This window comes from Lampris incognitus, chromosome 3, assembly GCF_029633865.1.
Source record: "Lampris incognitus isolate fLamInc1 chromosome 3, fLamInc1.hap2, whole genome shotgun sequence".
In the NCBI taxonomy this organism is placed as follows: Eukaryota; Metazoa; Chordata; class Actinopteri; order Lampriformes; family Lampridae; genus Lampris; species Lampris incognitus.
In genome coordinates this window covers 76,879,939-76,892,012 of record NC_079213.1, presented here as the reverse complement: position 1 = coordinate 76,892,012, position 12,074 = coordinate 76,879,939, and positions in this window count along the sequence as shown.

Genomic DNA, 12,074 nt, shown 5'->3' with positions numbered 1-12,074 from the left:
AAAGTTGCTGAACGACTGAACCGGGGTGGAGACATCACTCTCCAGTACAAGAATCTTGCAGGGGGACACCACGTCCAGCAGTGGAGAAACTTTCTGTGCAGTTCCTCCAACAAGACCAGTCTCATCAAGTTTCTGGTGGAAGAGTGGAAACTCCCACGATACAGAGCTATGCTGCATGGCAAGGTGTTGTACATGACCTGTGAGGAAACCTGCTACAAGTTGACAGAAGATGGGTGTGAGGAAGCAGCAGAACTGCACTCCACACATGAAGAAGCTGACACCCGTCTGCTCCTGCATGCATTGCATGCAGCAAATGCGGGCTCAAAGTCAGTTATCATCACAGCTGAGGACACTGATGTCATGGTGCTTTGTCTTGGCTTCCAGAAGGACATCACCTGTCCCATCTACCAGAAGTGTGGGACTCAGAACCGCACACGGTTTGTCGACATCACCAAACTGGCAAGTTCACTTGGAGACAGCATCTGTGACAGCCTAATTGGCTTACATGCCTTCACAGGCTGCGACACTGTCAGTGCATTCGCTGGTCGAGGGAAGCTGAATGCCCTGAAGATAGTGAGAAAGCACACTTCCTGCCAAGAGACTTTTAGTCAACTGGGACAGACATGGAATGTGAGTGATGAGCTGTTCCAGAAAATTGAGCAGTTCACCTGTCGGATGTATGTTGCTAATAGCAGCACTGCTGAGGTGAACAAACTGCGTTTCCAGCTCTTCTGCACCAAAAGGGGAGAGGTTGAGTCCAGCCAGCTGCCACCATGTAGAGACTGTCTCTTTATGCATGTTCAACGAGCCAACTATCAGGCAGCAATATGGAAGTGCTGTCTGCAGGCTAACCCTGTGGTGCCAAGCCCTACTGAGTATGGATGGACAGACGATGAAGGCAAGCTGGCCATTTACTGGATGCGCTCCCCACCTGCACCAGATGTGGTCTTGGAAATGCTAACATGCAAGTGTGTGCATTCATGCAAAATGCCAAGCTGCATGTGCCTGTCAAATGGACTTCCATGCACAGACATGTGCAGGTTACAGACCTGCAGTAACCAAAAACAGCAGGATGGTCCAGAACTGGACTTTGAACTTGGGGAGTCAGATGATGAGAGAAACGAGCAGTTTGATGAATGACAGTGTGATGATTCTGATGGTATTACTGTGGTAGTAGTCTATTGATGCACAGGATGTTGATTCTGGACTTGGTTACCCAGAGCTTGATAACAATAATGTAACCATATTCACATATACCCATTACCCTACCCATTACCATTACATATACCCACTAATGATATGGGATTACATGTATCATTGACTAAGTAAATGTCAATGTTGTTTAAAATATTAAAATAGTTCATTACCTCACTATGGTATTCCTTTTTATCATGTATTTTGATTGTGTATTTAAACAAATGTATAGAGACCAGTTTGTGACCTAACTGGCTTTGGTCTAGTTCTCATTTAAGGCTCACAATCACCTCACACAATGAAATAGTATGGGTATATTATACATTTTCTGAATCTTTACAGTCCTGTGAGTATTCCAGTTTTTGTGTTTTGTGTCCCTGATATTCCTAGATGCCACAGGGCTAAAAGAAAGTATATAGTTTAGGCGAACATTGCAGAAAGATGTGTGTTATTGACGGGTTGAAGAGCTCAAGTGACCTCTATATTTGTGAGAAATATCCACAACAGGGCTTGAATGAAAGCTAAGAAGGTCCCCTTTAAAATGATACCAAAGACAATATTATAGAACATTGAAAAATGTCCTGACCATGAGGCTAAACCAGGATGTGCACCAGCGTCTAAAATGCAATTTAGTTTAGCGGGTGGTTAACTTCATGAGCTGATAACTGTGATACAGCTGCCACTCAGGAATGGTTATCATACCAAAATATCATCTACAGACATGGATCGTTTCAAAAATTATAAGTAAGTTTTGCCACCTTGAGTGTACCGAAATATCGCCTGGCCCATGGACTAAACCTCCTCGTCGCGGTCGTCCCCCGGCTCCGCCTCCTCCCCCCGTGGAGGCCCGCGCTGCCTCTTCTGCTCCTCAGGCCGACCTCCACAGGCCCGCGTCAATGCCTCCCAGAGACACTCCGGCCCCTGTTATCCGGAGCCGCCGCGGACGGCATGTCGTCCCCCCGCGCCTGCCTGACTTCGATTACTAGGGCGAATTCTGGGGGGGCTCATGTGGTGGACACGTATTGGGGATAGAATTCACCCCAGGAACTAAGGGTTAAGTCAGGGTTGCCCTGACAGGTTAACGGAGGGTTAAGTTATGGTTGTTCAGCCAGTTTTCTGATGCTTCTTGCCGCCTCCGCCCAGTCGAGCTGTGGTTTTATTGTCTCTCTGATTTACCGTGGATTAAAGAAAGTTGCCTACACGGCTAAAGTGTGAACCTACAGTCTTCTCCGTTCCTTCGGCTCTACACCCCAATCCATTAGATTCGCCGAAACTTTGGGCTGTTTTAAGTGGCTTCTAAAAACCTGTAGAGCCGAAGGAACGGAGAAGACCGTAGGTTCACACTTTAGCCGTGTAGGCAACTTTCTTTAATCCACGGTAAATCAGAGAGACAACAAAACCAAAGCTCGACTGAGCGGAGGCGGCAAGAATAACCAGAAAACTGGCTGGACAACCATAACTTAACCCTGCGTTAACCTGCCAGGGCAACCATGACTTAACCCTTAGTTCCTGGGTTGAATTCTTTCCCCAATACGTGTCCACCACAAACCCATCTTTTCAGGCAAGCCTTTTTTTTTATAGATTCCCACACCGCCTTCTGTTTTCATTCGTTTTTCGCTTGGTCTGTTACTCCTTATGCCATGTTTTTATATTCATTCAATTTAGATTATGTATTTTGTGGCGTTCCCAACGCAGAATATTAACCAGTGTGGGTTGGTTGGTTTTGAATGTGCACATTCAAATGTGATTGGTGCTGAATGAGGTGGAGGTCAGCTATTGGGTGTTCCTGAAGAGTATATAAGGCAGAATCGCCACCAGGGCGTCCTCTTGGTACTCCGCTCTACTCGGGATAGCTAGGTTGTTACAGCGTAATAATAAATATACTACGTTACTGTCATAAGTCTGCCGTGTGCACTTTCCAGTTATCTACTTAAACAGTTTTAGAACAGTATTAATGTTTCATACACCACAGTTTGGCGACGAGGATGGGATGTTTAAGTTGGAAGTCACAGAGTTAGCATGTCAAGCAGCTCCAGCGAGGCAGAAGTAAACGACGAACAACCAGGGAGACGTTCGGTGAGTGAAAGGACCGTCGAACAGAAGATGGCATTCGGTAAGCCAGAAGATTTCCACTTCGAGGAAAGTGAGGAAAGTTTTGATAGTTATCGCCAGCGGTTAGAGCAGTACTTCGCAGCAAATGGATTGGACACTCGAGATGAGAAAACCAAAGCGGTATTTCTTACGGTAGTAGGAAAAAGGGCACATAGCTTGCTGATGGATTTGTGTGCACCAGATAAGCCATCGGGTAAAACATATGAAGTACTGGTGGGAATGCTAGAAAAGCACTACATCCCGAAAACCAACTTTATTGCCGAGAGATGCAAGTTTCACGGAAGAAACCAAAAGGAAAACGAAACGATGAGTGAGTACATTGCAAGTTTGAGAAAGTTAGCAGCCACATGCAAATTTGGAACATTTTTATATGAAGCACTGCGTGATAGGTTTGTCTGTGGAGTTAAGAGCAGTGAGCTAAGAGATCGGTTACTCAATGCTGCTCACACAAAAGACTTAACGTTACAGCTCGCAGTTGAAATGGCGCTTTCTTTTGAGGTAACAAAAGGCAACAGTTTGCACAGAAAGGCTATAAAGCTAATGTGGTTGAAAAGAAGGCTAACCTAAAGCATAGAGAGGCTATGGTAAAGTCTACAGCTAATGGAAAGCCCTGCTATCGCTGCAATGGAAAAGGCCACAGACCGGATGAATGCAGGTTCAAGGACGCAGTGTCACCAGTGCAAGAAAAAGGGACACATCGCAAAAGCATGCCGTTCACCTAAAGAAGGAAGCTATGGCAAGGCATCGAAAGGGACCAGGCATTTGGAATGTTGCCACGCTCTCAAGCACGGGACATGTACAAATTCCAGCGCTATCAAACAGCAGGGAAGACTTGGTTGCAACGCTCCCCAGCACGTGGGCCAGAGCAACGCTCACAGTCTTCGGGCAGATGGAGATCCTATCCAGCCTCAGCTCTGCAGTGCCAGAGATGACTGCTGTGTGCCGACAAGGTGCATGGTGGATGCTGTACAGAACATTGACACTGGTCAGACATTGGACAGTGGAGGGGCCGAACTTTTTGCAATGGACACGGGTAAAGGTGACCTTGTGAAACCCTACTATGTGTATGTCAGTGTAAATGGTACAAGGGTGAAAATGGAGGTAGACACTGGCGCAGCCGTGTCAGTGATATCTGAAACTCTACTTAAACGCATGTTTAAAGATGTGAAACTTAGTCCTGCAAATTGTGTGCTGAAAACCTACAGTGAGGAACCATTGCCGTTGATAGGAAAATTCGCAGCAAAGGTGAAATGCAAGGAATGCTCAGAAAAGCTAGAACTACTAGTCGTGAAAGGAAGAGGTCCTGCATTAATGGGGAGAGACTGGATAAGTCAATTAAAGCTAGACTGGTCAAGAGTCAACAGAGTGGCTCCTGATAAGTGTGTTAAGAGTGGTTAAACAGTTGGTGTTAACTGGATGGCCTAAACATGTACAGGATGAGTCACTGAAGCCTTATTTTCAGAGAAAATTAAAGCTTAGCATTGAGGATGATTGTTTATTATGGAGTTACCGTGTGGTAGTGCCTGATAAACTAAGAGACAGGCTATTTTCGGAATTACATGAGCACCACTGGGGAATAGTTAAAATGAAGTCCCTCGCCAGAAGTTTATTCTGGTGGCCTACATTAGATGACAGTATTGAACGTGAAGTGAATCAGTGTACTATTTGTCAGCAGCAGCATAGTATGCCTGCTACCGCACCGATACATACATGGAAATGGTCTTCGAGTCCATGGGAAAGAGTACATCTTGATTTTGCTGAGGACCACAAGCAGATGTTTTTAGTAGTGATGGATGCCTATGCTAGATGGCCAGAGATAGTTCCCATGACCACTACTACTTCATCTAAGACAATTGAAGCAATGAGAAATTTATTTGCAGCTTATGGGTTGCCTAAAGAGGTTGTAACTGATAACGGACCTCAGTTCGTATCGCAAGAGTTTGAGTCATTTTTGACTAAAAATGGAGTAAAACACATCAAGTCACCTGCATAACATCCTGCAAGTAATGGTTTAGCGGAAAGATTGGTCCAAAATCTTAAGAAATCCCTTGCAAAGAATAGAGCCATTGGTGGTATGACGCTTGAGCACTGTGTAGCAAATTTTCTGATTGGGTACAGAAACACACCCCATACTAAGACAGGAAAGACCCCAGCTGAGCTATTTCTGAGAAGACAGGTGCGAACCAGGTTGTGTCTTATCAAACCAAAGTTCTCTCAGAGAATGCAGACCGAGTCTGAACCAAATCTTCCCCGTGTTAGGTCTTTTAAGGTTGGTCAACACGTGTTGGTAAAAAATTACAGGGAAGGGGATAAATGGTTGAATGGAGTTATAAGTGAAGTGTTGGGTACTGTCACATACAGTGTTGAAGTAAATGGAAATTGTGTGAAAAGACATGTGAACCAGATGTTGGATGTCAAGGGAAATCCAGATCAGACTCAAATGGACTCTTGTGATAGAGCTTCTTGGGAGATTGATGATTTCAATGCAGACACTGATGTGTCAGAACATCCTGAACCACAGGCTGTGGAAGAACGACCTGTAGAACCACCACCGCCAGTTGTGGAAAGGAACACTCGTCCTGTGAGAGACAGACGTCCTCCGGATAGACTGAACTTGTGACTGACATGCAGATGGGTTATTGAAAAAAAAAAGAGAAAAGAAATCTGTAATGTAATGTATGGTTACTGTTGAAGAAATACTGTACATGGTTATGAGCTTAAGAGCAAAAAGGATATGTTAGAATCCTAGAAAAAAAATGAAGTTTGAATTTACAGGGGAGGAGCTGTGGTGTTCCCAACACAGAATATTAACCAGTGTGGGTTGGTTGGTTTTGAATGTACACATTCAAATGTGATTGGTGCTGAATGAGGTGGAGGTCAGCTATTGGTTGTTCCTGAAGAGTGTATAAGGCAGAATCGCCACCAGGGCGCTCTCTTGGTACTCCGCTCTACTCGGGATAGCTAGGTTGTTACAGCGTAATAATAAATATACTACGTTACTGTCATAAGTCTGCCGTGTGCACGTTCCAGTTATCTACTTAAACAGTTTTAGAACAGTATTAGTGTTTCATACACCACATATTTATTGGTATTTTGTGTATTGAGTGTAAAGCACTGTATGTTTTTTAAAAGTGCTATATAAATAAAATGTTGCTTGCTCGCTTATGACATAGTTAGACATAGATAGGCTAGCCATGTGCCACTGAATACTGTTTTTCTTGCTAACCAGTCGCTCCATGAGGTGGTTTTTGATTCTTTTCTTTCTTTTTTTTTTGGTAGGGTTTTTGTCTCCTTTTTCTCCCCAATTATACTTGGCCAATTACCCCACTCTTCCGAGCCGTCCCGGTCGCTGCTCCACCCCCTCTGCCTGTCTGGGGAGGCTGCAGACTACCACATGCCTCCTCCGATACACGAGTCACCAGCCGCTTCTTTTCGCCTGACAGTGAGGAGTTTCACCATGGGGATGTAGCACGTGAAAGGATCATGCTATTCCCCCCAGGCGCCTCGACCAACCAGAGGAGGCGCTAGTACAGCGACCAGGACACATACCAACATCCGGCTTCCCACCCGCAGACGCGACCAATTGTGTCGGTAGGGACGCCCTACCAAGCCGGAGGTAAGACGTGGATTCGAACCGACGATCCCCGTTGTAGTACATAGTGCCGCGCACTGATACTAATACGAAAGTTGATGATGTGGAGGGGGAGTAACTCTGTTGGTGATTTGTCCGGCCATGCGTTCAGTGTAGCACGGGTTGTCGTTAATAAAGTCTTCTCATGCAGTCAAAGTCAAGTCTCTGTATATTCATCGGCTAAGTCGAGTCTTCCGGTCATGTAAAAAACCATAAGATGGTGTCAGATGTGGGCGGCATGGCGGCGCAGTGGTTAGCGCGGTCGCCTCACAGCATGAAGGTGCTGGGTTCGAGCCCCGGTGTAGTCCAACATTGTTGGGTCACCCCAGGTCGTCTTCTGTGTGGAGTTTGCATGTTCTCCCCGTGGCTGTGTGGGTTTCCTCCGGAGGTTCCGGTTTACGTTACCGTCGCCGCTAGTGCTGACAGGCAACTTGGGGGAAAATTGGAGACGATGGGAACAGCACTTCCAAATATACACGACCGCGAGTGGGGCAGATCGTAAGGAAGAAAAGGCAAAAGTAGACGTTTTATTGCACGCACTAGGCGAGGAAGCTCTCGAAGTGTATAACACACTTGATATTGACTATGACGAAGAAGAAAATATAATTTTTTTCAGAGCCTATTATCAGCCTAAGAAAAAACACTGTTTGAAAGACATCAGTTTTGGGTACACCCTATGTCAGAATCTATCACGATAGAGAAATATGTGACAGAGCTCAGGCAAAAGAGTAAAGACTGGGAATTTGGCGTCTCGGAAAATGACAGGAACAGAGACAAAATTGTTTCAGTATGAATGAACAGCGGCTGAAAGACAGACTTAAGAGAACCAAATCTTACATTAGAAAAGACCATAGACACGTGTCGTGCTAATGAGACTGCTAAAGCACAAATACACGCAACAGGTGCAGCATCCCAGGAGAGAGCTGTACATGCAGTGCATAAAAGCAGAAAACAAAAAGACAGTCAACCATGGAATAAAGGACAAAAACAGCCAGTTCAATACAAACAGAACAAGGGACAAGGGAGCACATGCAGGAAATGTGGAAAATCACACAAGCCAAGGCAATGTCCAGCGTAAGGTGCATCCTGCTGTAAGTGTGGAAAGCAGAACCACTATGCAAGGATGTGCATGTCAGGCAAAGCACAGCTTGGAAAGACTACATGATGTGAATCCTGAAATAGATGCCCTGTTTATTGAAACAGTGAACATTCATCAGCTAGACCCTAAAGTTGATAAATCATGGTAATCTGAGGTAAATGTAGGCAATATGTCTGTCGAGTTCAAGCTGGGTATGGGAGGAGAGGCCAATGTCCTGCCACTGAGGATGCTTACGTCCATGAAAAGGAAGGCAAGGTGTGAAAGGAGAGCACACCTACTACTACAGCCCACAAGAACAGTGCTGGTGACATGTGGAGGGATGAGACTGAGACCAGAAGGGAAACTCACTCTCAAGTGCTCCACACGTAAGGCTCAAGCGAGTCTACCATTTTATGTATCCAAGCACTACTCCATACCCATCCTAGGGAGGGAGGCATGTGAAGATTTGCACCTAGTAAAAAGAGTGGACATTTACACACTGGACATGAAACATCCAACAACAAAAGAGCAGCTGATAGCTCAGCACCCAACTGTCTTTGAAGGTCTGCGGGAGTCCTCTGGGGAGTATCACATCCACATGGACCCCAAGGCTACACCAGTTATACATGGCTGCAGAAAAATACTACTGGCAGTAATGGACAGAATCAAGCCACTCTGAACAATCTGTTACAAGCTGATGTGATTGCACAGGTAACTGAACCAACACCATGGGTGAATAGCCTTGTAGTCACTGAAAAGAAGGCCAAAAGAAGTTACGGGTTTGCTTGGACTCCAATAATTTGAACAAAGCAATACTAAGACAGCATCACTCAATTCCTACAACTGATGAAGTTTTGAGCAAACTTGCTGGTAAGAAAATATCCACAGTGCTTGACGAAAAGGATGGCTACTGGCAAGTAAAGCTAGACAAGGAGTCATCACTACTGTGCACATTTAACACACCATGGGGGAGATATCGGTTCAAACGCCTACCATTTGGAATAAAGTCGGTGAGTGAAGTCTTCCAGCAATGCAACTGTGAAACATTCAGAAACATCTAAGGAAGGAGTTCACATCATAGCTGATGACATGGTCATCACTGCATTTTCAAAGAACATGATGATATAATACAGAAGGTGATGGCCAGAGCAAAAGAGGCCAATGTGAAATTCAACAAAGAGAAAATACAGTATAAGGTGAGCAGTGTAAATTACATGGGCCACTTTGTCACTGCAGAGGGTGTTAAGGCAGATGAAGCAAAAGTTAAGGCCATTGCTGAGATGCCGCCACTTACCATCAAAAAGGGACTACAGCAAATGCTTGGTATGATAAAATACCTAGCACAGTATGTCCCTGGTGAGGCCACCATAACAGTGCCACTAAGACAGCTGCTACAGAAGGACAATGTGTGGCAGTGGCAACATGAACATGATGATGCAGTCAACAAACTGAAACATGCCCTCACAAATGCTCCTGTGCTCAGGTTCTTTGATTAAAGAAACAGCTCATAATACAGGCTGACGTACCTAAAGATGGTCCGGGGGCATGTCTCTTACAGGAGGGCCACCAATAGCCTATGCACTGTCTTAGACTGAAAAGAACTATGCACAAATTGAGAAGGAACTTTTAGATATTGTCTTCTCTGTTAAAACAGTATACCAGTATGTGTATGGGGTGAGGATGAATGTTAAATCAGAACAAAAACCATTGGAAAACATCCTGAGAAAGCCACCTGGAACAGCTCCTTCCAGACTACAGAGAATGCTGCTTCAGCTGCAGCAATATGACTTAGATGTCACTTACACACCAGGTAAAGATCTGCTGATCACAGACACACTCTCATGAGCTGTAATACAAGAACAGCACACATCAGCAGATGACAACACGGACAAGAAAGTTGTCTATGCTTTGGAGCCCACAGATGCCTTGAGTACAGATACTCTAGAGCAGCTCAAGGGTGAAACAAAGAAAGATGAAACACTGCAGCTGTTGCAAGTCATACAAAGAGATGGTTGGCCCTGACACAGGAAGCAGGCAGATTCAAGACTGACACTATACTGGCCTATCAGACACACAGTGACTGTAAGAGAAGGAATAATGTTAGCTGGAGACAGGATAATCCTCCCAAGCACAATGAGAACAGAAATGTTACAAAAGCTACATACAGCTCATCAAGGGATGCAGTGGGCTAAAGCATTGTCCAGAAAGCACTGGTACTGGCCAGGAATGACAAGAGACATAGAACAAATGGTTGAGACTTGTGGGACGTGCCAGCAATTCCAGCCCAGAAACCAGAAGGAGCCACTGATCTCACATGACATCCCTGAGCTTGCTTGGCTAAAAGTTGGGGCTGACATCTTTGAAATAGAAGGTTAGTAATTTCTCTTGATAGTAGACTACCTCTCAAAATACCCAGAGGTACTGAACATTAAGGACAAGACATCACACACTGTGATCAGCCAGATGAAATTGGTCTTCTTTAGAATAGGAATACCAAAAGAGATAGTGTGTGACCATGCTCCATTTGCAAGTCAGGAAATGAGAAACTTTGCAACGTCATGGGGCATAAAACTCATTCACTCCAGTCTGGGTTATGCACAGTCAAGTGGACTAGAAACTCATGCTGAAGAAAGCGCGACAAACAAACACAGACCCCCATCTTGCACTTCTCACCCTGAGGAACACACCTGTAACAGGCATGGTATACTCCCCAACACAAATGCTCATGAGCAGAGTCCTCAAAGGCACTCTACCGAGCTCCAGCACAGTTCTCCATCCAGCAGTGCCCAAAGTTACACTCAACTCTACAAAGTCTACAGAGAAGACAGCAGCAGTACTACAACAGAGGAGCAAAGTGGCTTCCAGAACTGCACCCAGGTAGTACTGTTCACACGGAGACAGCACAAGGTTGGCACCCAGCTGTGGTCATCACAGAGAGGTGAACGACAGTCCTATGACATAGTGACATCTTCAGGACAGCACCGCAGACACAACAGACGGCACCCGAGGAAAACACCACCCAGCACTCAGGTGAACTCAGAAACAGACTTAACAGATGAGGGGCAAAACAACACACCAGACGCAGGTACAGCAGAGAGTGTTGACATCGAGTTCTCATCCTCATCAAGGCCAGCTCAGACCAGGAGTGGTCGAGTTATTCGACCACCTGAGAGGTACAAAGACTTTCTGATGAGCTGGCGGTGAGAGTCACGGTCCAACTATGCTCATTTAAAAAAAAGAAAAAAATTCTTCAAGAAGAAAATGCGATTTGAAATTTTAGACTATTTGAGCAGTAAGTTCCTTTTTTTCTTATGTTACAACAAATGTGCGAGTTAGACAATAACACTAATGAGACAACTAACAAAGTTCAGTCCTAAACAGATCTTCATTATAGCAATGTTGAAGTGTAACTTTCATGTTGAGAAAGGAGGATGTAGCATATAGTGCCGCGCACTGATACTAATATGAAAGTTGATTATGTGGAGGGGGAGTAACTCTGTTGGGGATTTGTCTGGCCATGCGTTCAGTGTATGTGTATGCAGCACGGGTTGTCGTTAGTAAAGTCATCTCATGCAGCCAAAGTCAAGTCTCTGTATATTCATCAGCTAAGTCGAGTCTTCTAGTCATGTAAAACCATAACACCCGTGTTGGTAGGCAATAGAATAGACTGCTACGCCACCCAGACGCCCCTGTGGTTTATGATTCTGATGAGTACAACTTCAGCCAAAGACTGACAGACTCATCGGTCAAACCACCTGGTGTAGAGACTGGTTGGAAGGAACATCTGCATATATACCTTGGTGCGGTTTTGCTTCTATCTGTTGTGGTTTATAGTAATCTAGTTCCCTACCTCCTGGTCTGGGACATAGGCTTTTGTTTTGCTGAAAACTCAAATTTTCATGCATCTCTTGATGACCCTGAGCCACCTACCAGCACCTGCAGTACTGGTAGGTGACTCAGTGTCATGCTACGTCAGGTACATTTCTGGAACAGGTTCAAACCGTTGGCCTTCAGTTGAATGACAGCCCCCACCCCCCACACACTGAACCCCCTGTTGTC